The sequence below is a fragment of the Amblyraja radiata genome, chromosome 24, assembly GCF_010909765.2.
Source record: "Amblyraja radiata isolate CabotCenter1 chromosome 24, sAmbRad1.1.pri, whole genome shotgun sequence".
In the NCBI taxonomy this organism is placed as follows: Eukaryota; Metazoa; Chordata; class Chondrichthyes; order Rajiformes; family Rajidae; genus Amblyraja; species Amblyraja radiata.
The window spans coordinates 6,902,382-6,930,117 of record NC_045979.1 but is presented as its reverse complement, the minus strand read 5'-3'; the positions used below and the strand labels follow the sequence as shown (position 1 = coordinate 6,930,117).

The 27,736-nt window shown below is 45.5% G+C and overlaps 1 long non-coding RNA gene across 1 annotated transcript; it reads right to left on the bottom strand.

Moving 5' to 3' along the window:
- LOC116986593 lies at positions 1-27,350 on the bottom strand. The gene is made up of 4 exons (XR_004415521.1): positions 27,339-27,350; positions 9,603-9,639; positions 7,475-7,476; positions 1-12 (listed from the first exon to the last, which is right to left on the bottom strand). It is a non-coding gene; the product is annotated as an uncharacterized LOC116986593 (long non-coding RNA).
- Between the last annotated feature and the right edge of the window lie 386 nt (positions 27,351-27,736).

Genomic DNA, 27,736 nt, shown 5'->3' with positions numbered 1-27,736 from the left:
CAGCACCAACTGCTGCACCTCTGAGCTGATGCTCCATGACTCCCATGTATTCACAGCTCACTCAGAGCAACAGGAAAGCAGGAGAATGCTGCAGAGAAGGAGGTGGCAGCACTGGACACTGGACCCTGTTGTTCCTTTCTTCACACCAGCTTTTTCACTAATTTACTCCCTTTTTCTAATTTCCCACAAAGCAAACAAGCACTAAGCTTCAGGCTGAAGAAGGGTCTCGACCCGAAACGTCACCTATTCACTTTTCTCCAGAGATGCTGTCTGACCCGCTGAGTTATTCCAGCTTTTTGTGTCTCTCTAATAGCTTCAGGCAACACACCCTCTCTGGCTGCACAGAACTGGCAATTTCTGCTGCAAGTCACCTGTGATATGAAATCAGCCTGCGCATGTCCCTCGGTCCTGTTACTTATCATAGAGGTTTCACCCTCTAACTGCCATTATTAACCCACTAACTGAGATAAACCCCTCAACTTATCTTAGGCTGAATTCTTGTAATACATGCAAGTCTATCAAATTATCATAAAATGTCAATATTACATTTTCGTACTTGTATATTCTGTATTTGTAAACAGTTGTGTGTGGTTACTACACTGGTTGGCCTGCTACCATTCATTAGGTAGTTTGTTTATTGATTTCCATTTGAAAACCCGAGTACAGACTCTGGAATGTAAACTGTCTCGACCTGAAACGCCGCCCATTCCTTCTATCCACTGAGTTACTCCAGCATTTTATGTCAACTTCTTTCAAAGGTACTGGTGTTTATTAATGGCTATTCAGCTAGTATTTCAAGGACATAATGTAACTTTTAATTTGCATACTCCATGAAGTCAACCAGATCACCCATGGAGAAAGGTATACCCTCAGACTGTTGAGTACATTGTTTGCAGAGAGCAGGGAAAAAAGGGTCATATTTAAAAATATTCAATTTTCTGAAGCCAATAAATAATTCTAACATCACATCAAAAATAAAAATGGCAAGAGATTGACGTTTTCTTGAGGCATTTACAATCCAAGATACTCTTTTAAGTTTCAAAAGGTTAATCTTTGTGCCTGACTATTCCAAGATTTATTGTGGAAAAAATAACTCACATTTTCCATTTGACAAGGTATCCTTGGGTAGATTTACTTTAATATTCAGAATAAACACAATGTTGGTGTAGGAAGGAACTGCAGATGCTGGAGTGACATTTCGGGTCGAGACCCTTCTTCAGACTGAGAGTCAGGGGAGTCTGAAACATCACCATTCCTTCTCTCCAGTGATGCTGCTGTCCCACTGAGTTACTCCAGCATTTTGTGTCTATAAACACAATGTTGGTGTTCTGCTTAATCATATGTCTTTCCCAGCAGGAATGATGTACTGAAATATATGTCCACCATCAGACAGAATTCCAACCTAAAGAGCAATTCCCTCTTCTCATAACGTTACACAAACTTACACTACAAAATCCCAGTGTAGGATGTTTTCCACATGTGTTAGCGATCATACAGAAAACTGCAGGTCTAAAAGTCAGATAGAATAATAATAATAATAATAATAATAATAATAATAATAATAATAATAATAATAATAATAATAATAATAATAATAATAATAATAATAATAATAATAATAATCATCATAATCATCATAATAATCATAATAATATCTTTTATTGTCATTGCACATCAGTGCAACGAGATTTAGTATGCAGCTTCCAACCGATGTAAAAGAAGAGTAAAATAAATAAATAAGCTGTGTGTCGTGACCATCCGAGGGAGACAGTCCAGGGGGGATGGGGGGCACTCAGCAGGGCCGGTTCAAAGCCGCTATAGCTCTGGGAATAAAGCTGTTTCTGAGTCGGGAGGTTCGGGCGTAGAAGGCCTTGTAACGTCTGCCGGAGGGAAGTAGTTCGAACAGTCCATTACAAGGGTGTGAGGAGTCTTTATGGATGCTGACGGCCTTCCTGAGGCACCGTGTGTGGTAGATGCCCTCCAAGGCTGGTAGCTGTGTCCCAATGATCCTCTGCGCTCTGTGGGCGACGCGCTGAAGAGCTCTCCTCTCCGCCTCCGTGCAGCTGAGATACCACACAGAGATGCCACACGTTAATATGCTCTCTGTGGTGCAGCGGTAGAACGTTGTCAGCAGCTGTTGGGGCAAACCTGTCTTTTTTAATGTCCTCAGGAAGAACAGTCGTTGCTGTGCCTTCTTGACCAGCGCAGTGGTGTTGGTGGACCATGTGAGGTCCTCTGAAATGTGAGTGCCCAGAAACTTAAAGCTGGACACTCTCTCCACACTTTCCCCGTAAATGGAGATTGGGGCGTATTCTCCATTATGGGACCTCCTGAAGTCAATAATCAGCTCCTTGGTCTTGGAGGTGTTTAGTGACAAGTTGTTACGTGCGCACCAGTCCGCCAGGTTCTGCACCTCCGCCCTGTATTTTGTTTCATCACCGTTGGTGATCAGCCCAATCACTGTTGTGTCGTCTGCAAACTTCACGATGGTGTTGGTGTCGAATGCAGGAACACAGTCGTGAGTGAAGAGGGAGTAGAGCATGGGGCTTAGTACACAGCCCTGTGGTGTGCCGGTGCTCAGGGTGATAGTGGAGGACAGGTGCGGGCCCAGTCTCACTGCCTGCGGTCGCTCCGTCAGAAAGTTCAGGATCCAATCGCATATCGGCGAGCTGAGGCCTAGCTGGTGGAGTTTGGTGGTGAGCTTGGTGGGGATGACCGTATTGAATGCAGAGCTATATAATGCAGAGAATATAAAGCATATAACTGTGTAGCACAGGAACAGGCCCTTCAGCCCACAAAGTCAGTGCCAAACATGATTCCAAGTTTCACTAATTTCTTCCGCCACTATCGTATCTGCTTCCATCACCACCCCTGACAGCATGTTTCTAAACACAAGGAAAATTGTTTCTGAAAATTCTGAATTCCGAAAGCAGCAACGGAAAATAAAGGAAACCAGGTTAGGGATCAACCATAAAGACGGGAACAGTCAGTGACGTTTCAATAGAAATTTGAGAGAAATCAAATCACGCCATTACATCCGACGTTATAAGTTAGTAACCAGCTTCGTAATTTAGTGTAGAATTATGTGCCTTATGCACTGTTACTAATGGAGATAGTTTTCATTTCCAAATTATTTGGACAGCACAGTGGTGTCCAAACTAGAGGCACTGCCTCAGTGCCAGGGATCTAATGTACTTCAATCCTGACCTCCGCCACCATCTGCGGGAGTTTGCACATTTTCCCTGGGACCACATGGGTTTGCTCTGGTTTCCTCCCACATGCCAAAAACATGTAGGTTGGCAAGTTAACAGACCATTGTAAATTGCACCAGTGTATATGTGAGTGGTAAAATCTAGGGGGAGTTGTTGGGATGTGGGAAGAAAAAATTGGGATTAATGCAGGATTGACCTAACTGGGTGGGTGAAGGTTTCCACAAAAAGCCTGTTTCCTTGCTGCAAGACTGCGACTCTATTTCAATATAAAGACCTGGCCCTTTGTCAACAGAAGATGATTTAGGCTTCTGAGAAGCTTTGAAAGACGGAAAACTGGTAAATTGTGGTCTGTTTAAACACAAATTACAGCAGTAAGTTATCGCTTATGTACATTGGCAAATGTGGGTGATTGTTTAGAAATGACAGCATCTGCAAAAAAATATTCAGGAGATGAAACACATAACATTCCCAGAGTCTTCAAAGGCGTTAAGAATTCACAGAGGGGCATACTGCTGATGGGTTGATTTTGATAAAAACGATTTTCTTGATGTGCTGCAGCAACTTGGTTTATTCTTTTCTAACCTCACGGTTAATTTTACTTCGGAGTCACGTGAGTGACTACGTGAAGAACCCGCTCAGTGCGCAGGCGCGGCATTACGCCAGCAGTGCAACAGCGGCCGCAACGGGAGTTAGGCTGTCCCGTTACAGGATGAACCGGACCGTCAGGTGAGTATCCTGAGGTCGGGGTTTCTTTTACAGGTGAGCCTTTTTTCTGCTTGTGTTTTTTACAGGCAGAGAAAAAGGCTCTGGAACAAAACTGTCCCCCGTTCATGGAGGTAGATGGAGGCAGCAACAGGCGGTAGGAGCGACCCGGTGTTCCGTAATTCCCCGACACCGTGCCGAGGCCAGCCCGCTAGTACCTGAGCAGCGGGCTGGATGCATAGCCACTCGAGAGGCAACGGCAGGTGTTCCCGATTGGGACGGGACGTGTCTCCACCCGCACGGGGGGAGAGAGAGCCGCCTGAGCCGCTGGAGCGGTTCACCGAGCAGGTGCCTGCGAGACGCGCTGCTTGAGGGGCGCTCTCGCATCTACAAGGCAAAAGCTCCAGAAGAAGGCGGTAGGAACCGGGCGCTCCGCTATTCCCATCACGGCACCGAGCCCAGTCCCGCTAGTGCCTGAACTGCGGGCTGGATATCTAGCCATCCGAACAGGCATCCGGCCGGTGGCGTCCGATTCGTCGGACGGGGACATGTCTCTACCTAAAATGGAGGAGAGACAGCCGCCTGAGCTGCATCCAACAGCTATTGGAGCAGCTCCAGCGAGATGCGCAGAAAGAGCGCTCTCGCGAAAAGAAAAAACAAGACTTCGAAATCTGCCCCCGTCCAACTCCGCAAGAGGAGAAAGGGGGGCAGCAACAGGCGGTAGGAGCGCTATCCGGGCGCTCCGCTATCCCCGACACCGAGCCGAGTCCAGCTCCGCTAATGTCTGAACAGCGGGCTGGAGGCAAAGCCAAACGGAAGAGCAACCGGCCGGTGGCATCCGACTAGTCGGACGGGGACGTCTCTCCACCCAGGAGGGGGAGGGACAGCCGCCTGAGCCGCATGGAGCAGCTCTTGGAGCAGGTGCTCCAGCAAGGTGCACCCCGGGAGGGGAGCTCTTGCAGAGGGAAGTCAGGCACTCCCTCTACAGTGCCTCCTGCACTGTCCATTGCATCCTCCTTTCCAGAGGATAGCTTTGGGGACCAGGACTGGGCTGGTCCAGAACAAGGGGTTATGGCTGAAGATTTCGGGAGTATGCAGGGGGTGCAGGAGCAGGAACAGCTGCTTGGTGCAGTGGGCCGCTACGTGTCAAAACCCCGTGCAGGGGAACCGCTAGAGGCCAAACTAGCGGCAAGTATCAATCACCTTTCCAACAGAGCTCTGCAGGGGCAGGTGATTAATGAAGCTTTAGATACTATACGGCGCCGGAGAACTGTGAACCTCTAAAAAGTACCAGCGGTGAACAGCCAAATCTGGGGACACATTGGGGCAACCATCCGGCACCACAAGCTAAAGCTGCAGCGGATACTCCGACTATTGACAGCAGGCATCACTTCGTTTGCTCGTTCTATAAACAACACCGAGATGACCACCAATCAACAGGATACACTCGCGTTGTTGTGTAACACGCAGTTTGAAATTAATAATCTGCGGAAAGAAATCATCAAACCTGCCATCAGTCCTTGATTTGCCGGGCTGTGTAAAACACCAGCCGATAAGCCAGACAGGCTGCTCTTCGGGAAGGCAGGGTATAAAATGAGCAAACTGAAAACACACACCACCAAGTGGCAGCACCCCACCGCATCCACCAGTAAACATCCACCATTCAACACTGGTGAAAGCTCGGGGTCCGCTTACTTTCACCGTAAGTCTTTTTTAGACCAGGGCCCAGAGCGAACCCCATGGAAAATGCGCCAACCCCCAACAAACACGCCACATCAGACACCTCGCAAGCCGACCAAAGGGAATCAGAGGAAATACCCGTAACCATGGAGGTAGGTGGGTCTGGTTCCTATCACCTTTTGGGAGGTGGAGGCTTAATACTAACAGGAGGTAGATTGCACCGGTTTGAAGCATAGTGGATATAAAATAAAATTCATGTCAGAAAAAACGCCGCCAGTTCAACAATGGCCCCAAAGGGTATTTCTCCCTCCGTCAAAGAGAAACGTGAGGGACAAGCTGAACTGGTGAGACTTATCACAAAGGGGGTCATCGAAAAGACCAAACATGAACCTTTGGAATTTGTATCGAATATATTCACTAAAACCAAAAAAGATGGTGGCTGTCGCATCATCATTGACTTAACATCACTAAACAAATTTGTTAAGTATATACATTTCAAAATGGAGACATATGTTACTGCCAAACAACTGAATTCCAAAGGATATTCGACAAGTAGCAAGAGTAATTGGGAAAATGGTAGCAGCATTTCCGGCTACTCAATTCGGACCTTTGCACTATCAAAAAATTTACAGAGAGCAAAGGTACAGGCAATAAAACGACATACAGGTCACTATGATCGTGTCATGAACTTACCCACTGAAGCAATATCAGAGCTACAGTGGTGGGCAGAAAATGTTTGGCATAGTTTCAGCCCTATCTTTATCACTAACCCTACTTTAGTTACTAAAACAGATGCCAGTGCTCAAGGCTGGAGAGCGACTAACTCCATATCCAGCACAGGTGGTAGATGGACTAACCTAGAGTCATCATTACTACTTACACTGGGCATTAACTATCTAGAGATGTTGGGCGCCTTTTATGGTTTAAAAGCATATGTATCTAATATGCAGCACTTGCATGTTCGGTTACAAATTGATAAATACTACGGTGATGGCTTATATTAACCATATGGGTGGCATAAAATCATTGTCATGCGACAAATTGGTCAACATGATTTGGCAATGGTGTGTCGAAAGACATATTTGGCTATCAGCTACTTACCTACCAGGTAAGCTAAACACCCATGCCACGAGAAAATTAAACGCCTGGGTTGCAAGTTTGAACAGACCTTACCTGGAACTGGGATTGTCCAAACAAACCATCACCATGTCGGCATCCCTTCGAACATCCACCAGAGGCAGTACTTAACCAGCATCAAAAAAGGGAGAAGTACTGCCAGGAAACAGGGACGACATACGCAACAGCTACAGCCACCAACATACTGGAGTTCCTGGCCTATCTACACCACGATGTAGGGATCAGCTACAGTGCCATCAACAACCAGCGCCAGGACAACAGGCGATGGGATCCCATCCACTGGTGGTAAAACTGATGAAGGGCATTTACAATATCAAGCCCTAAGCCCAGGTATACCCATATTTGGGATATCAGTGTGGTCCTGACATATCTCAGGGAATGGCCACCAGCCAGATCCCCCGGCCTCGAGCAAGCTACACTAAAGACGCTCATGTTGATGGCACTTGTATCCGCTCAGAGGGTCCAGTCACTACACCTATTGCGACTGGACAACATGATCACAGCTCCAGACCAGATCTGTCGTTATCCAGCGACTGATCAAACAGAGCAGACCAGGAACACCTAATCCAGTCGTGGCTTACCCACCAGAACCACGGTTATGTGCCATGACTCACCTACTATCCTACATAGACACAACCAAAATATACGAGGGAGATGAAAAGCCTTGTGGGTCAGTCACAAAAACCTTATGGTCGGGTGACGAGCCAAACCATTGCGAGATGGCTCAAGCAGGTGCTAGAAACTGCTGGGATAAACACTAACATGTACAAATTTTATTCCACCAGGACAGCATCCATGTCGACGGCTAAAGAATGGACATGCCTATAGACCACATCCTGGCTACAGCAGGATGGTGGGGGGGAAAAGACCGTTCAGAAATTTTATAATAAGCCGTTGGCAAAACCTGGTTTATTTGCAGTAAAGATTTACGAACTGCAAATATTTAATTTAAGCCCAGGGGAGCAACTTAATTCTTTGTTGTTATTGTTTAAAAAATACCATTGTGTTTTTCTACAAATAGACTCATTGGTTCATTACGATAACACTTCCTCCCTCAAGAACCTCGGCAGTGAGTGAAATGAAACTGTTACACGGTTTGAAATCACAGAGCTTTGAAATCTTCACGTAGTCACTCACGTGACTCCGAAGTAAAATAGTAAGATTAAACCAGAACTTACCAGTTTGAGGTTTGATCTGTATTTTATGAGGAGTTACGATGAGGGATTACGTGCCCTCCGCTCCCACACTCATTATATGGATCAAACTAATAAATTGATGTCTCCTTATCTTTACTATGTTTACTTCAAATAACTGTGTCTATCTGTGATTCCACACCGCTGCTTGGAAGTATGCCGCGCCTGCGCACTGAGCGGGTTCTTCACGTAATCCCTCATCGTAACTCCTCATAAAATACAGATCAAACCTCAAACTGGTAAATTCTCGTTTAATCTTACTATTTTATTCTCTGATTATTTTTAATGCACCTCAGTTTCTTCAGCTTCCCTCGTTCTGTCAACCAGCGAAAACAATCCATGATCATAACCTTTCACGATTTTGAAGGAATAAAAATGTTACAATGCTCTGTTGAATAAACATGTTGTGACTTCTGTTTGATTGCACAGAACACTAATCTGCTGTTAACTGTAAAAAAAATATGGCATTTGCATATAAATTGCAGCAAAACAGAGACGTGATCATTTGCATATAGGCCAGGGACAGTGTACAGGCTCAGACAAGTATCTAGGCAGCAGTCTATGTCAGCAGTTTAATACATTTTGTTGCACATATTGTCATATTCTTTATCCCTTCTGCTACGTTTTAATAAAATACATATTAAGATCAGGAGGGTGTTACCCAGCCCCTCAAGCCTGCTTCACCCTTTAACAATTAATCAGTCTGAAGAAGGGTCTCGTATCAAAACGTCAACCATTCCCTCTCTCCAGAGATGCTGCCTGGACCGCTGAGTTGCTCCAGCATTTTGTGTCTATCTTCACCCCTTACCAAAATCATGGCTGACTGTAGCATCATATTTTACACCATAATCTCTACTGTGTTTTTCTGTTTAAAACCCTTTGGCTTTACCTTTATTCGTGTGCATTGCTGCTTAGGTACAGAATTCAGGTACTTTATAGCACTGTTGGGCAGAATTCCAGACCCCCATTGTACCTGGCATATACTACTTGGCATATGTACTTCGGGACACCCGTACTTCGGGTCTAGAACCTTCTTCAGATCCTTTATTTCGGGTCTCGACACGAAATGTCACCTATTCCTTTTCTCCAGAGATGCTGTCTTAAGGGCCTGTCCCACTTTCACGACCTAATTCACGACTTGCTACGACCTACCCACGACCTCCTACGACCTCGTGATGACCATGCTGCGAGTGTGAATCAAGGGCAAACTCGACAGAGTTTGCCCTTGACTCATAATCGCAGCATGGTCGTCACGAGGTCGTGGGAGATCGTAGGAGGTCGTAGGTAGGTCATGGCTGTCCATGATGCTAGTCATAGGTACTCGTGGCATCAAGTAGGTCGGGTCTAGCATGATGAAAAATGTCCACGAGTAAAAAAGGTCATAAATTAGGTCATGAAAGTGTGACAGGCCCTTTACCTGCTGAGTTACTTCATCTTTTTTTGTGTCTATCTTCAGTTTAAGCCAGCATCTGCAGTTCCTTCCTATACAACAGTACAGCACATAAACAGGTCCTTCAGCCCACATTGTCTACGATGAACATGATGCCAAGTTAAACGAATCTCCTCTGCCTGCATGTAATCAACATCCCTCATGTGCTTATCTAAACGCATCTTAAACACAATGATCATATCTGCTTTCTTCATCAACCTTGGCAGAGCATTCCAAGCTCCACTCCACTTAAAAATACTTGCCCCAAACATCTGCTTTAAACTTTCTCCATTGCTTTGAAGCTATGCCCTGTAGTCCTTGACATTTTTACCCATGGAAAAAAGATTTGGACTCTCTACACTATGAGCCTCTATCAAGTCTCAGCTTAACCTCTTATAGCCCAGACAAAACAATCTGAGTTTGGCCAACCTTTCCTTATTGCTGAATGGAGACACAAGGAATTGCAGATGCTGGAAACTGGAGTGACTCAACGGGTCAGGCAGCAACTGTGGAGGGGAGGGAATGAACGGGCAAAATTTCAGGTTCTGACCTTCCTCAGATGCATTGTAGCGGAGGGTGAAAGCTGGAAAAGAGGTGGGGGCAAGGCAAAGCCTGGCAGGTGATAGTTGGATACAGGCGTGCGTTCCAGGCACTCACCATACTCTGTGTAAAATAGATTTATTTGCACATCTCCTTAAAACCTTGCCGCTCTGTCTACACAATCGATACCTCTCATAATTCTATGCACTTCTATACGTCTCCCTTCAGCATCTGTCACTCCAGAGCAAACAATCCAAATACTGAGAGCTTGCACCCTCTAATCCAGGCAGAGTTATGGTAGTAGTAGTAGTAGTAGTAGTAAATCTATTTATATAGCACGTTTAAATCAACTCGCCTTGAGACCAAAGTGCTTTACATAGAAAAAAAATAATTAAGCTTCCGTACATCCATAGAAAAATTAAAATTAAGAAAAATGACACAACATATTGTATAATTCAACACAAACGTCCCACCACAACAGAATAAAAAATTTCCACTGTGGGGAAAGGCATCAGAAAGTTCAGTCCTCTCCCTCTGTGATCACCCGAGGTCGGGGCCTATTTGTGGCCTCCGCAGCCAGTCAGATGTTTTCAGGCCCTCTTGCCAGAAAGCTGGAATGCCGGCATCGGGTGAACACTCCTCGGTGGCTTGGAAATGTCTGGAGCGGCCGCTTCCTCCCCGGAGACCGCGGCACCCAAAGTCTTCAGACCGCGCTGGTTGGAGCTCCGACTCTGGTGATCTCGAATCCCAGGCTCCGCGGTGTTTAAATCCAGCGCCGCCTGCGACTGGACGCTCCGCAGCCACAGCTCCTCGGATGTTGGGCGGCGGTCACAGTACTCCGGAGCTTACCGCACGGTGACCCGGTAAGGCATCACCCGCTCCGTGTTGGTGTCCCAGCGCTGCACCGCCGCCGAAGCTGTAGTCCCGGCCGATCCCGACAGGAAACGCCGCTCCAGTCCGATGGTAGGCCGCGAGGAAGGGGCGAAGAAGCAGCTCGGAGGGAAACCGCCTCTCCGACCAGGTAGGGACCAGGAAATAAAGTTTCCCCCTTCCCCTCCCCCCACCCACCACATAAAAGAAGACCTCCAACAAACATTTTGTAGTAACAGGACTAAAAATAAAAATGAAAAAGGGTGAAAGGACGGACTTCAGGCGGAGCAGCCATACACAACGGCGCCCCACTCCTGCAGTCTGCCATCTTGGTAAACCTCCTCTGCACCCTCTCCAAAACCTCCACATCCTTTCTGTAATGGGGTGACCAGAACTGCACACATTATTCCATATGCAGCCTAACCAACATCCTATAAAGTACAACATGAATTCCTGACAGAATATCCCTTTCTTACCATCTATCTACTGATGTAGCCACTTTCAGGGAGCTGGTGGACTCGGACCTCAAGATCCCTCCGTGCATCAATGTTGTTAGTATTTTTAAGAAGGTATATGGGACATTTAATTAGTTTAATTTAATTTAGAGATACAGCATGGAAATAGGGCCTTCGGTCCGCACTGACCAGCGATCCCTGCATATTAACACCATCCTGCACACAGTAGGGACAATTTACATTTTATATCAAGCCAATTAATCTACAAACATGTACGTCTTTGGAGTGTGGGAGGAAACCGAAGATCTCGGAGATAACCCAAGATCCATGGGGAAAACGTACAAACTCTGTACAGACAGCACCTGTAGTCAGGATCGAATCCGGGTCTCTGGCGCTGTAAGGCAGCAACTCTACCATTGCGCTACCATTTCTGTTAGCCAAGTTACAGCATACAGGAACAAGGAGCTTAAGTAAAAACTGTACAAACCATCAATTAGGTCACATTTAGAAAACTACTAGACTAAGTGGGACCCGTTGGGTCCCAGCTTCACACGGGAGGGCTGGTCCCCCAACGCAATATTCCACCTCTCCACCAATTCCATTATACACACACAGGCTCACACACACACACAAACAGACTCACACACATACACACACACACATACACACTCACACACTCACAGACACTCACTCACACACACATACACACACACACACACACATCCTACACCTCACACACACACCCTCACACACACACCCACACACACACACACACACACACACACACACTCACATACACACACACGGACTCACACATACTCTCTCACACACACACACATACACTCACACACACACACACACTCACTCTCTCACACACACACACACACATACACTCACACTCACACTCACACACATCCAGTGGCGCTGTTTCTAGCTGCCTCCCCCCACAGTCTGGTTGTCTTGTGTGTTTTTTGGTATGTTTAAAGTATGTTTTTTTTTTTGTTTTTTTTGTTTTTTTCAGCATCTTATGTGGGGGAAGAGGGTATGTTAAGGGGGAACCGTCCTTCAGTCACTTCCTGACGAGGATGGGACTGTTATCTGAGTCGCGTCCTCGCCCCCCTCCTCGCGGCCTACTAACTGGGTTGGCGTGGCCTTTCCTACCAGACCGGACCAGAGTTTCAGCAGCGGCAACAAGGCGCTGGAAACATTGCTGAGTGGGCGAGGCCTTAACTGGGATCGCCGCTTGGAGCTCCGGAGTGTTGGGCCGCTGCTCCAACATCGCGGAGCTGTGGGTGTGGAGCTTTCAATGCGGGCGGCGCTGACCTCAACATCGCGGAGTCCTGGGACCCTTTGCGGGGGGTCGCCAGCACGAATCACCACCCAGCACGGCCTGTGGACATCGGGAGCCGTGGATGCCAATTCAGCGGTCCAGGCCACTGAGGATGTTCTCCCATTCGACATCGGGGTTCCACCATTCCCGGCGAGAGGGCCTGAACATTGAGCCGCCCGTAGCGGCCACTGCGGGGTGCTCGGGATGCCCCAACCACGGGTGAACATTGGGGAACATCGGTGAGGAGGTTGACTGGACTTTGTTTCCTTCCCTCACAGTGGGGAACTTTGATGCCGCTGTGGGGATGTTTGTGTTGTGGGCTACTGTGTTCAGTGTTTTTGTGTTTTTTTAATTATTTGTATAACCAAGGGAAAAATAATTTTGGTGTCTCTTAAGTGAAGACAATGACAATAAATTAAATCAAATCAAATCAAACTCATGCAGACTCTCACACACACACAGACACACTCACACAGACTCACATACACAAACACTCACACACACAGACACACGTACACTCACACACTCACACACACACACACATACACACTCACACACACACTCGCACACACTCACATACACACACATACACACACACTCACACACACTCACACACATACACACTCACACTCACACTCACATACACACTCACACACACTCACTCACACACTGACTCATACACCATATATATGACAGTAAACTTTCTTGAATCAACTCACACGTTTAAGCGCGGCCTCTCCACTGTGGGGCTTCCGCAGTCAGCGGCACTTCCGCAATCAGCGCGACTTCTGCACTCACCGGAAATTACGCAATCAGCGTGACCTGTCCACTAAGCGGAACTCACGAAATGAGCGGGACTTTTGGACTAAACACAGTCGGACCTAATAAAGCATTTATTCCTTCCAAACACAATAGGACCTAATAAAGCATTTATTCCTTCCAAACACAGTCGGACCTAATAAAGCATTTATTCCGTCCAAACACAGTCGGACCTAATAAAGCATTTATTCCTTGCAAACACAGTCGGACCTAATAAAGCATTTATTCCGTCCAACACAGTCGGACCTAATATAGCATATATTCCTTCCAAACACAGTCGGCCCTAAGAAAGCATTGGAGTTTCAAGCACAGGCAGGGCAGCAGGCCAAACAACTCATGGCATTCAACATCCTCATCCTCCTCGACCTGAGCGCAGCCTTCGATACAGTGAACCATAACATCCTGCTCACCAGACTCAAAGACCTCGGCATTGAAGGCTCTGCACTCAGCTGGCTCCGTTCCTACCTTTCCAACAGATCCCACTTCATCTCTCTCCACAACCACACCTCTGCTACAGCCGCAGTCACTCAAGGCGTTCCCCAAGGCTCCGTACTCGGCCCCCTCCTCTTCATCATCTACATCCTCCCCCTTGGTCAGATACTCCGACACTTCAATCTGGACTTCCACTGTTACGCTGATGACACCCAGATTTACCTTGGCACCAAATCCCCCCACAACCCCCCCCCCCCTCTCCCATATCAACTCCTGTTTGTCAGCTATAAAAACCTGGATGCAACAACATTTCCTCAAACTCAACAGCGATAAGACAGAATTCCTCCTCATAGGCTCCAAAGCCACACTCAGCAAAATCAATAACCCCACTCTCACCATCGACGGCACCACTGTCTCCCCATCTCCCCAGGCCCGCAACCTTGGCGTGATCTTTGATTCCACCCTCTCCCTTGAGCCTCACATCCGCCATGTCATTAAAACCTCCTTCTTTCATCTCCGCAACATCGCCAAACTCAGACCCTCTCTCACACCGCCCGCTGCTGAAAGACTCATCCATGCCTTCATCTCCTCCCGACTGGACTATTGCAACTCACTTCTCCTTGGCATCAGCTCCACCTACATCAACCGACTCCAACTGGTCCAGAACGCAGCCGCCCGACTCATCACCCACACCAAATCCTGGCATCACATCACTCCAGTCCTCGAAAAACTTCACTGGCTTCCCATCTCCCACCGGATCACCTACAAAATCCTGGTCCTCACCTACAAAGCCCTCCACCATCTGGCCCCCCCATATCTCACTGACCTCCTCTCCCCCTACCAACCCTCACGGTCCCTAAGATCCACATCAGCCGGTCTCCTCTCCATCCACAAGTCCAACCTCCGCAGTTTTGGGGACAGAGCCTTCTCCAGGGCAGCTCCCAGGCTCTGGAACTCCCTCCCCCAACTGATCCGCAATTCCGTGTCCCTCACCATCTTCCAGTCCCGCCTCAAGACCCATCTCTTCATCTCTGCCTATCCTTAGCCCCACGTCCCCGTCCCTTTTCATCTGTGCATTAATTGCCTCATACTGTGTTTTGTATTGAATTCTGTCTTTACTTTGTGTACTAGTCATGTCTCTACTATTCATTTCATTCCCCTTACATGTTTTTCCTCTACATGCTCAATTTTTGTAAGGTGTCCTTGAGACTCTTGAAAGGCGCCCATAAATAAAATTTATTATTATTATTATTATGGCATTGTCATTTCATTTCTAATTAAGCATTGCACGTTCAAGCACAGGCAGGGCAGCAGGCCAAACAACTCATGGCATTGTCATTAACGGCTGACAAATCATTATTGCAAGTACATTGCAGACTCACAGTTCAGTTGATTCACAGCTTAGACTGACAGTCCTGGCCTCTCCCTCGCGATCTTGCAGAGTGACTGACTCACATCCAGGCATCGGGGGTTTTATAGTCCTGCCCCCCCCCCCCCCCCAGAAGGGGCGTCACATCTATTGTGGTGATTCACAGACAAGAGGACCAATCAGCTGATCTCAAGGTATTTTAAACACTCATAACTTTTTTTATTTTTCATCGATGGGAAAAATCCTTGGGGCTGGCTCAGCGGGTGAAGATTGTGAGTAAGATGGCAGCGATACAGGGTAGCGTTCTTTCTAAAATCAGTATACAGCGCAGGCAGTAAGTGGTCAAGATGAGACCTTTAATTATATAGATGTAAATTCTCAAGTTATAATCTGAGATTTGCACTTACAGTTTTATCCTAAAGACATGCAGGTTTGTCGGTGAATTAGCCTCTGTAAATTGCCCCAAGTGTGTTGGTAGTGGATGTGAAAGTGGTTAACGAGTGTGAACTTCTGCCCACCGGTCACTGGGGACTCGGTGGGCAGAAGGACCTGTTTCCATGCTCTACCTTTCCATCAATAATACAGTGGGTTCTACCTATTCTGCAACATTTCACCATCTTGTCTCTGGCCAAACACATGCATTATCAACTGCACGTATCTTGTATCCCTTATTATTTACCCTTAATAATAGTCAGAACTGGACTAATGACTTTCAAGCAGTTTTTGCCCTCCCTGGTATGTAAATATTAAACAACATGCATGCATTAAAGAGCCAATATTTTACCTCCTGAGTGAAGAGAATTTACAACTGGTTATATAATCAATGCTTGTGCAATGAGCTATTCCTCAAATGAGTGGCACTGCTTAAAATTAAATCATAAATTGAAATGTTGATAAATGGACCAAAGCATAACTCTTACCCCTCTCTCCAAAACCAGCAAGAAACTTCCTTGAGCTTCCGACAAACCCAGAGAGATTAAGTACTGCTGCTGATTAAAACCAGAGGGTGGCAGGAGGAGGAATTAACTGGGAAAGTTGGTCTCTAAGATAATATTAACAGCATTTGCAGCAGGAAGCTGTTCGCAATTTGTCTTTCATCTAAATGTGGCAGGTGGACGCTGAGAGAAAGAAATGACTTGGATATCTGCAGTGCCTTTCAGGAATCTGCAAAGCTATGGAATGCTTTATTTTTATGTGCCGTTGCTCCTGCGATGTAGGAAACATGGCAATCAGTGTGCATAAAGGTTGGACACAGTGTGATTTAGGAATAAATACTTGTTTTGGTGATGTTATTTGAATATCGATTAGTACACTGTAAGGCCTCTCCTGAGCCAGCATCAGCATCAGCAGTATCAGCATCAGCATCAACTAGCAACATTAGAGATCCAAACCACCTTGGCCACACACTCATGTCACCACTGCTATCGGGAAGAAGGTACAGGAGCCTGAACACCGTAATGCCCAGCTTCAGGAACAGCTTCTGCCCTACAGCCATTAGACTGTTGAACACTACATCCTCTAAATAAGCTCAGAACTACATAGACAATTATTGTTATTATCGCACTATTATTGTTTGTTTGTTTTTTATGTGTACGTATGTGTGCGTGAATGTAAGAACGAACTGCAGATGCTGGTTTAAATCGAAGATAGACACAAAATGCTGGAGTAACTCAGCGGGACAGGCAGCATCTCTGGAGAGAAGGGTCTGAAGAAGGGTCTTGATTTGAAATGTCACCCATTCCTTCTCTCCAGAGATGCTGCCTGTCGCACGGATATACCCCAGCATTTTGTGTCCATTGTGCGTGTATGTATATATCTATACTATTACTAAAAGTCTCATCTTGACCACTTCCTGTCTACGTTGTAAATACATTTTAGAAATAACGCTACCCTATATCGCTATGATTTTTTGCCACCTTACTCACCGTCCTCATCTCCTCCAACCGCCCCAAGGTTTTTTCCGATTGGTGAAATAATAAAAAAGTTATGAATGTTTAAAAAATCGTGAGATCAACTGATTGGTCTTCTCGTCTGTCAGTCACCATGATGAAAGTCACGCCCCTTCTGGGGGCCCAGGGGAATAAAGCCCCGGATGCCTGACATGAGTCAGTCACTCTGGAAGACCATGAGTGAGAGTTGTCCAGAACTGTGAGTCTACGCTGTGAGGGAACTGAACTGTGCTTGAAATGAATGTTTAGCCTGCCCTGAGTTTGAAATGAAAATGAAATGAGTTGTTGGCCTGCCCTGTGCTTGAAATGGAAATAAAAATGAAATTAGTTGTTTGCCTGCTTGAAATGTAAATGAAATTGAAATGAGTTGTTGGCCTGCCCTGTGCTTGAAATGGAAAGGAAATTGAAAAGAGTTGTTGGCCTGCCCTGTGCTTGAAATGGAATTGAAATTGAAATGAGTTGTTGGCCTGCCCTGTGCTTGAAATGGAAAGGACATTGACATTGAAATGAGTTGTTGGCCTGCCCTGTGCTTGAAATGGAAAGGAAATTGAAATTGAAATGAGGTGTGGGCCTGCACTGTGCTTGAAATGGAAAGGCAATTGAAATTAAAATGAGGTGTTGGCCTGCCCTGTGCTTGATATGGAAAGGAAATTGAAATTGAAATGAGGTGTTGGCCTGCCCTGTGCTTCAAATTGAAATGGAAATTCAAATGAGGTGTTGGCCTGCCCTGTGCTTGAAATGGAAACGGAACTGGAAATTAAATTGAAATGAGTTGTTGGCCTGCCCTGTGCTTGAAATGCATATGGAAATTAAATTGAAATTAGTTGTTGGCCTGCCCTGTGCTTGATATGGAAATGGAAATGGAAATTAAAATGAGTTGTTGGCCTGCCCTGGGCTTGAAATGGAAATGAAATTAAAATTGAAATGAGTTGTTGGCCTGCCTTGTGCTTGAAATGGAAAGGAAGTGAGTTGTTTGGCCTACCTGAAACCACAAGTCCTCTATTAGTCCAGAAACCAGTCCCTTTTGCCCAAAATGCCCGTAGTAGCCCAGGAGGAGCCTTTTGGCCCAAAAAGCCCGTGCCAGGCCAGGAAAAGTCCAGAAAAATTGCCTTTCACTGAGATTTCAGTCTTTTTTTTACAGAAAATATAAGCATTTCCCTTCAGCTCATCAGGCCTGTACTAGCCCATGAGGAGTCCCTCGGCCCATCAGTAAGTATTCCTCCTGTAAGTATTAAACCTCACCCCAGTATTTTTCTCCCTCCCTTCATTTGCTCCCTGTGAGATCCAGGCCAGGATAGACTTTTTTTCTCATTCATTGCTGTGATCTGCAGAAAAATATGAAAAATGGCTAAAATTGATTATCCACCCTCTCCCCCTCTCTCACAGAATCTCTCACCTGTTTTGGGCAGAATTTCTGGCAGTTTCTGAGCCAGCCCTGAGTAACTGATCTGCCAGCCCACCAGTCCTGAGTGCCTGAGCTGCCAGCCCACCAGCCCTGAATGACTGATCTGCCAGCCCACCAGCCCTGAGTGACTGAGCTGCCAGCCCACCAGCCCTGAGTGACTGAGCTGCCAGCCCACCAGGCCTGAGTGACTGAGCTGCCAGCCAACCAGGCTTGAGTGACTGTGCTGCCAGCCCTCCTGGCCTGAGTGACTGAGCTGCCAGCCCTTCAGGCCTGAGTGACAAATGATTAGAAATGATTAGGCAAATGATTAGAAAGAAACATAGAAACATAGACAATAGGTGGAGGAGTAGAGGCCATTTGGCCCTTTGAGGCAGCACCACCATTCAATATGATCACGTCTGATCATCCAAAATCAATGCCCGTTCCCACTTTCTCCCCATAATCCCTTGATCCCTTGATGCCCAAATAGTTAAATCTAACTCTCTCTTGAAAACATCCAGTGAATTGGCCTCCACTGCCTTCTGCGGCAGAGAATTCCACAGAATCACAACTCTCTGGGTGAAAACGATTTCCCCCATCTCTGGCCTAAATGGCTTACCCCCTATTCTTAAACTGTGGCTCCTGGTTCTGGACTCATAAACGTAGAGGTGTAAACTTCCAAATTACCAGGGTTACACACAAAGATCAAAGGTCCATGTTGCCCAACAGCTGTAGGTGAATATATTATTTTGCTTGTCGTTGGTATTGGTGTATTTTTGTCACAGGTATGGAGATTGAGTGAAAAGCTTTTGTTTGTGTGTTTTCCAATCAAAACATATAATACTATACACGAACACAATCAAGCTACACACAAGTACAACAGATAGAGAAAAGAAAAAATACCAGAGTGCAGGATAGAGTTTCTCAGCATTGCAGAATAACAGTTCCATATAAACCGTCCAATGTCCGTAATGACTTTTATGACCTTGTCCCAGACCAAGGAACTAGAATAAATTGAGCTAGTAATTATTTCTTAAGGAAGCATCCAAAAATCAAATTAATGGCCTAGAAATGTGTTACAGGAAAACAGTAGTCATGTTGGACAGCAATGTATAAAATCATGAGGGGAATTGATAGGGAATGCACAGAGACTTTTATTCAGGGTAGGGCAGTCAATTACCAGAGGACATGGGTTTAAGGTGAGAGGGGAAAGATTTAATCGGAGCTTGAGGGCCAATGTTTTCACACAAAGGGTTGTGTGTATATGGAATGAGCTGCCAGAGGAGGTAGTTGATGCAGGTACAATAACAATAATTAAAAGACACTTGGATATGTACATGGATAGGAACGATTTAGAGAGATATGGAGCAAATGCAGGCAAATGGGACTAGCTTAGCTTGGGCATCTAGCTTGGCATGAAGAGCCTGTTTCTGTGCTGTATGAAGGGCCTGTCCCACTTAGGCAATTTTTCTGGCCACTGCCGGCGATTGTAATAGTCATAGCAGGTCGCCGAAAAAACGGCCACTGGTCCCCCCTACGACAATGTCTACGATAATGTCTACGTCAAGCTACAACAACCTACCACCTAGTCGACGTCAAGCTACGGCAAGCTCCCGACAACCGGCGACCCATTAGGACGTCCACCTATGACCATACCTACGACAACCTACAACCACACAGGCGACAACCTATGACAACCAAAGTCAACCTACGTCCACCCGCGACAAGCTACGACAACGGAAGACAATTCAGTCACCGGTACCTGTCGCAGATTGACGTAGGTTGACGTAGGTATTCGCCAATGGAATTCTCCAAAGTCAGCACTGGCGACAACCTACGTCACCTGGCGACAACCTACGACAGCACTTACGTTAGGAGAAGTCAAGCTACGCTCATTGGCGTCAAGCCCACTGTCGCCAAAACTTTTTGAACGTTTCAAAATCCAGCGGCGACCAGAAAAACACTACGACTCTTTGGATGACTGAGGAGACTACTCATGATCATACAGGCGACACACCATGTGGCGACAGCCTAGTCGCCTGTAATCGCCGGAAAAATCACCTAAGTGGGACAAGCCCTTGACTCGATGTCTCTAGGTCCAACAATCAAGGTTGTGCACATCCCCCAATGTGTTACACCAGTCATGAACATCACATGCACATTTAATTTAGGTTAGTTTAGAGATACAGGCCCTTCGGACTACCAAGTCCGCGCCGACCAGCGATAACCGCACATTAACACTATCCTACACACACTCAGGACAATTTTACACTTATACCAAGCCAATTAACCTACAAACCTGTACGTCTTTGGAATGTGGGAGGAAACCGAAGATCTCGGAGAAAACCCACGTGGTCACGGGCAGAAAGTACAAACTCTGTACAGCCCGTACCCGTGGTCGGGATCTAACCCGGGTCTTTGACGCTGCAAGCACAGTAAGGCAGCACCTCCGCTGTGCCGCCCAGAGGGCGTTCAAGCTTGTGAACTTTTCTTGTTCTCTATCCCAGTTTCTTCTTGAGAGTTTGACCAAATGACATCAAGAATAAAATTCATCTCCAAGGTTTTAGAAGCACAAAAATAGGAACAAGACCATTCATAACTTCCACCATTAAATGCAATCTTGGTTGATCCTAAAACTCAATATCATATTCCTGTTCTCTCTCCATATCGCTCTACATTGTGTGCCTAGAATTCTATTTATCTCCTTCTTAAATATGTGCAGGGATTTGACCTCCACAACCCTCTGTGGCAAAGAATTCCACAGGTTCACCTCCTTCTCAGTGAGGATGTTTCCTTATCTCAGTTCTACCTGACTTGTCCTTGGTTTTCATTCATGTTGGTCTGAATAAAGTTCCTGTTAACTCGCAGATTTATGCTGAAGGTTTCAAAATGATTTAAAAAAAACAAATCACAATAAACCTTAATCCAAAGTCAAGCTACTGTACACTAACCACCACACTCCCAGCTTACTCTGCTTCGACTGGTCAAATTGAAGACCAACCCTCCTTGTATCATCATTACTTTGTTGCATTAAAGCACGACTTATAATGTTATTTATCTAAACACTTCTGTCCATGGATGATCTGTGAGCAAAGGGTTGCATCCATTCTCGTGTCAACGTTGCTGCCACAGCATCTCTCTATCCCACTTGTCTGTTATACAGAAAATCTCAGTTTGCTAATCACCACTGAATTAAGCAGGTCATTAACTTTGGATTTAATTCTTAGGGTGAAAGGAATCAAGGGATATGGGAAAAAGCAGGAACATGGTACAGATTTTGGATGATCAGCCATGATCATATTGAATGGTGGTGCTGGCTCGAAGGGCCGAATGGCCTACTCATACACCTATTTTCTATGTTTCTATGTTTCTATTGACACACAACTCCACAAAACCAAGTTTCGTTCTCCGTTGACCCACATGAGCCATCAGAATAACCACAACCATTTGACTGTACTCTTGGCCCTACAGAGACCTTCAAGTCAAACTCCCACCAGAGAACCTGGCTAGAGCCAGCAGTGCTCCACTGGAAGGTATTTCCCATCCATCAAAAGGAAATTATCTTCCCCATTATATATCAATACCGTTTCCTTTACTTTCAGAATAAAATGTTGGTGTCCTTGTGGTCCCCTTGATTTGATGATCTCCCATCCAGGGCAATGTCATGATCAACAAGCCTCTGGAGATTCCCATCAGTGACGCAGCAGAGGAGATTACAGCGCCAGACGCCCGGGTTTAACCCCAACTACGGATGCTTGCCTGTACGGAGTTTGTACATTCTCCCCGTGACCGCATGGTTTTTTTCCGGGATATCTGGTGTCCTCCTACACTCCAAAGACGTACAGGTTTGTAGGAAAATTGGCTTGGTATAAATTAAAATTGTCCGTAGTGTGTGCAGGGCAGCGCTAGTGAGCGGGGAAGGCTGGTCGGTGCAGACTCCGTGAGCCAAAGGACCTGTTTCCACGTTGTATATCTAAACTAAACTAAACTCAGTTATATATCTAAACTAAACTGAAATCAGTAAACCGGGAAACTCTCAGAAATCACTGGGAGATTGACGGAGAAGTAAACATCAGTGTCCAGGGGTGGACAGGTGCTGGTGTTGGCTCAAGGAGCAGGATGATGAACTGTCAGCTGCATGTCTAGGTGTTGGTGTGAGGAGAGATGTGCCTAGTAGTGTTTCTGCAATACTGTGGCATCACACTAGCAGGGCCGGCGTTAAGCCGATTTGACCGATTGCTCCAAATTGGGCCCCGCGCCTTAGCTGGGCCCCGCACTAATGTTCAGTATTTCGTACGGAAATACGAATTCTCTTTGTTAAATAAAGATTTTTTTAAATTCGCCATCCGGATTTTTTTTAAACGAACATGTATAACAACCGCTGCATGGCCATCATACACAAACGATTTGTTAACTAGTGCTGTTAGCACTTCTTAACGGTAAGTACTTAACACCTTGTTATGCAATGTCATGAATCTGCATCTATCCACATTCCTCAGTAAATGTTATAGTGTTTTGAACAAGTATTAATGACGCCGTGTTCCTTTGAATAAAATTCACGCGGCGTCATTAATACTTGTTTAAAACACAATTACATTTACTGAGGAATGTAGATCGATGACACGTTGAGAATTTCATTTAACTCACCATCATGAGTGAGGGCCCCGGACCGCGAGAAGGGGCTTCTTCCTGGTGTGCAGGTTAGTCATTCACCTACCGACCCACGTTGTGTCCAAAGATCTTATAGCGGATCTTTGGTTGTGTCTCTCTGTCTTTTGCTCACTCCCTCCCTCCCTCCCTCTTTCTCTCGCGCCCTCTCTCCCGCTCCCCATATTGTCTCTCTCTAGCTCTCCCACTCCCTCTCTATCACCCTGTCCCCTCAGCATTCCCGGAATCGTTGACGTTTTGCAGTAGACAAAAATGCTGGAGAAACCCTGCGGGTGAAGCATTCGCCTGGCCCGCTGAGTTCCTCCAGCACTCTGTGTTTTTTGTTTGGCTCTGAAGTTGAAGGTGGCTCAGCGGGACGGGCAGCGGCTCTGGGGAGAGGGTTGTGTTTCTGGTCGAGACCCTTCTTCAGACAATCACAAGTACTCTCATCGACACGAGTTCAGTGCGGTCTGAAGAAGGGTCTTCTCTCCAGAGTCGCTGCGCTGCCTGTCCTGCTGAGTTACTCCAGCTTTATGTCTATCTTCAATTTCAGAGAATTACAATTTCTCACGGGGGGCTTATAACGTCTCTAAACCCCTCTGGGACCCTCTGAACACGTCTAAACCCCCTCTAGCCCCCCTATTTCCCTCTATTCCCCTCTAAACAATTGTAAACACACCTGAACCCATCTGAAGCCCTCTAAACATCTCTAAACCGTTTAAACCCCTCTAAACTAGGAGGCTGCAAGGTGACTTGGATAGGCTGGGTGAGTGGGCAAATGCATGGGAGATGCAGTATAATGTGGATAAATGTGAGGTTATCCACTTTGGTGGCAAAAACAGGAAAGTAGATTATTATCTGAATTGTGGCCGATTAGGAAAAGGGGAGATGCAACGAGATGCAATGAAAAATGCTCACGGCAGACCAAACGTGTTAAACAGAAATTGGTCAGATATTGAGCTTTACACAGTGAGAAATCATGTGAAATAATCACTGAATTTAATTTTAAATGAATGTACCTGCATGTTATACTGTTTAGTTTGGAGATACCACCAGATAGTCTGGTTGATACAACCAGATCAGTTTGGAGATACAACCAGATTAGTTTGGAGATACAACCAGATTAGTTTGGAGATACAACCAGATAGTCCACTGAGTTCGCACCGACCAGCGATTTTTGTTACAGATTTGACAAATTTATTTGGCGGCCAATCAAACGCTGTCTCTAGGGGGGTTGCATCCAATCATCAACCAGTTTGCCTTAAAATTCCCAAAACTACACGAAATATAAACATACATAAATTTTTACTTTTCTAGAGTAGGGGCCCCGCCATCAGTTTTCTAATTGGGCCCCGCAATTCCTAGCACCGGCCCTGCACACTAGGGAACCCCACACTAGGCACCAAGAAATTGCCACTCCATCAATCTAAAGAAGGATCCTGACCCAAAACGTCATCTGTCCAATTATTCCCACAATAACTTCCCTGAGTTCCTCCAGCAGTATGATTTTGTGGCTGTAATACTGCTTCACAATTAGCTCTAATAAATATTGTGATTTATTTTATCGCACTTTGTAAAACAATTTTAGTAAACCAAGTAATTTCCCTTTAAAGGACAAAAACAATGCAAATTAAGTTCTAGGCCATTTTATTAAAAAAATTTGATTATCCATTCATCACTTTTTAATCAAAACTGAAATAAACAACCAGCGTCAACAAATCTTATAAATCATAAGTGATAGGAGCAGAATTAGGCCATTTGTTCCATCAAGTCTACTCCACCATTCAATATATATTTCTCCCTTCTAACTTCATTCTCCTGACTTCTCCGCATAACCTGTACGAATCGATCTATCTCAGCCTTAAACATATCTATTGTCTTGGCCTCCACAGCCTTCTGTGGCCATAAATACCTATTTCAGTTTTTTTTGCTCCTCACATTGGATCTAGGATTGCCATGTCTTGTTCCCCTAGTCCCATTTTCCCAAAGAGTGACGTTATGTTACAGTTTACATTGGTGTGGCCACACTAGGAGTATTATGTTTAGTTTCATCACCCTTCTACAGGAAAGATGTCACTAAGCAGGAACAATTATAGAGAAGATTTAAGAGGGCGTTGTCAGGACTAAAGGGAGAGGTTGGGCAGACTAGGACTTTATTCCTTGGAGCATAGACTGAGGAGCAATCTTATGGAGGTATATAAAATAATGAATCATTTTAGATAGGATGAATACACACGGTCTTTTTTCCAGGGTAGGGGAATCAAGAAATAGAGAGATAGAGGATAGAGGAAATATGGTTGAATGGAATGAGATGTGACATGTGCAATAACAACATTTAAAAGTTATTTAGACAGGTACATCAGCAGGTAAGATCTAGAGGAATATAGGACAAAGGTAAATAGGATTAGCTTAGATATTGCATCTTGGTCTGCATGGGCAAGTGGGCTGAAGGGCCTGTTTTCTGGCTGTACCACCTCTTCCAGCAACAATCTATTCATGGACAGGTAGATGCACATTATTTGAGTGAAGTCCACCTTACCTCCTACTGCATATCCTGATAGAATGCTAACAGATTAATAACGTCAAACCTTATTTTGACATCTGATACTCAAAAGGGGGACAACAACGTTCAAACAAAATGCACCTCTTGCATCCAACTTCATCAGAATACATTGGCGTCATAGCCACAAAGCATCTTCGCCACATGGTCGCCTTCTCCTCTGTAGCAAACTCTTAAAGGGTCCCCTGTAACAATCCTTAACTCCCATTCCGATCGGATTCCCAAGGTCACATCTTCCTGTAGTCTGCACCATTGAGATTGGAAATATGGTCAGGGTAGAGGGGTTAAATCCATTGGAGGGTTCACCCTAACGGAACATTTGACTTTAATTTCAGTTGCAAGTCTTTTTGCAGTTATCTGTAAACATCGGTAAGTTTATAATTGCTGTTATTATTCCATTAACTCTCTGGAAAATACTAAAGTTTCCACATTGACATTGGATAGCACTGAACATTGATGAGGCATTGTCAGCCAGCCACGAGGAACACCAGCAGGGAGATATTTCATCACAGTATTTAAAACCAAACCACTCAATGCAGGTGCGAGGATCAATTCTGGTTCGACAAAGAGTTCAAAAGGCTATGCCAGAAGAAGAAACAGGCACAACCTAATAGGGGTGGCATCTTGATGAAGCTATAATGCAGGAGCTGTCAGGCTCACTCGGGGAGTAGGTACTCACAGACCATATGGTCTTGACACTTCTTCCAGAGCTCTGTCCACAATAAAGTCTCTGTTCTCTTACTCAGGTCTATGTACCAACAGCCTATGTACCAAAGAACAAAAGCAGCATACAATTGACTTGGCTACTCAATCCCTCATCCTGTAGATGAGGTCAAAGCCCTGCTGTTCTCCGATATCTAATTATGAATGGTGGTGGACAATTAAAAAGATAATGGGTAGAAGAGATTCCAACGGCACCTTCATTCGCAACGATGGCACTCCGCAACTCCTTTCAACCAGAAGTGTCGACTGGATGATCCATCCAGCATTTGGCCAAGATCTCCAGCACAGCAGAAGCGAATCCTAAACTAATTTGATTTACTGCACAAGAAGTGGCTGCGAGCACTGGCAACATCCCAGCTCTGTTGATTTGTGCTCGAGAACAAGCCAAGCAGCTAGCCAATCTATTCCAATGAGTAACAACATGGCACTTACCCAAAAAATGTACAACATTGCTCATTAAAGTCCAATCTACAAAACATAATATAAATCTAATCCAATAACTGCTCTCAATCATCAGCCAGGTGAAGGAGTCTAGCAATGACAGAACTATTGGACACCTACAAACTGCTCACCAATGTCAGGAGTTCTGGGAGGACCACGCAATTCCAGACAACATCACAAATCTTGCTTCAAACGCTAACCAATGACCTGAATTCTAGAGATGAGAGAAGTTGAGAATGACTAGTCTTGACATCAAGGCTGCATGGATGGGGGTTTAGTGAAAGTGATGTCAAGAGGCATTCAGACTACAACAGTTCAATGGTCAATCATAACCTGCATAAAGAAAGATGGTAATGTTTAATTTATCCTAGTCCAAGGATATCATCACATGGATGGTATCTGTATATCTCCTTTCGATAATCTTTCCACTGTTAAAGAAGCATAACTTAGGAGTGTAATGGAAGACTCCCCTCTACGTAGCTGAGTGTAGCACCAACAACATTCAAGAAGCTCAAGGCCAAAGCAATTCCTCTTGAATGGAACTCCATCCCCTACCCTCAACACTTATTTCCTATGCCAACAGTGCAAAGTAGGTGCAATGTATACCACCTCAAAATGCATTGCAATTAATCAGCTACCAAACCTCTCCCACTGAAAAGGACAAGGGCAATAGAAACTTGAGAGCACTTTAGACTTTGGACTTTGGAGATGCAGTGTGGAAGCAGGCCCTTCGGCCCACCCAGTCCATGCTGACCAACGATCACACCGTACACTTGGGGAAATTTACATTTTTCAGAAGCCAATTAACCTATAAACCTGCATGTCTTTGGAACGTGGAAGGAAATCGGAGGAAACTCATGCAGT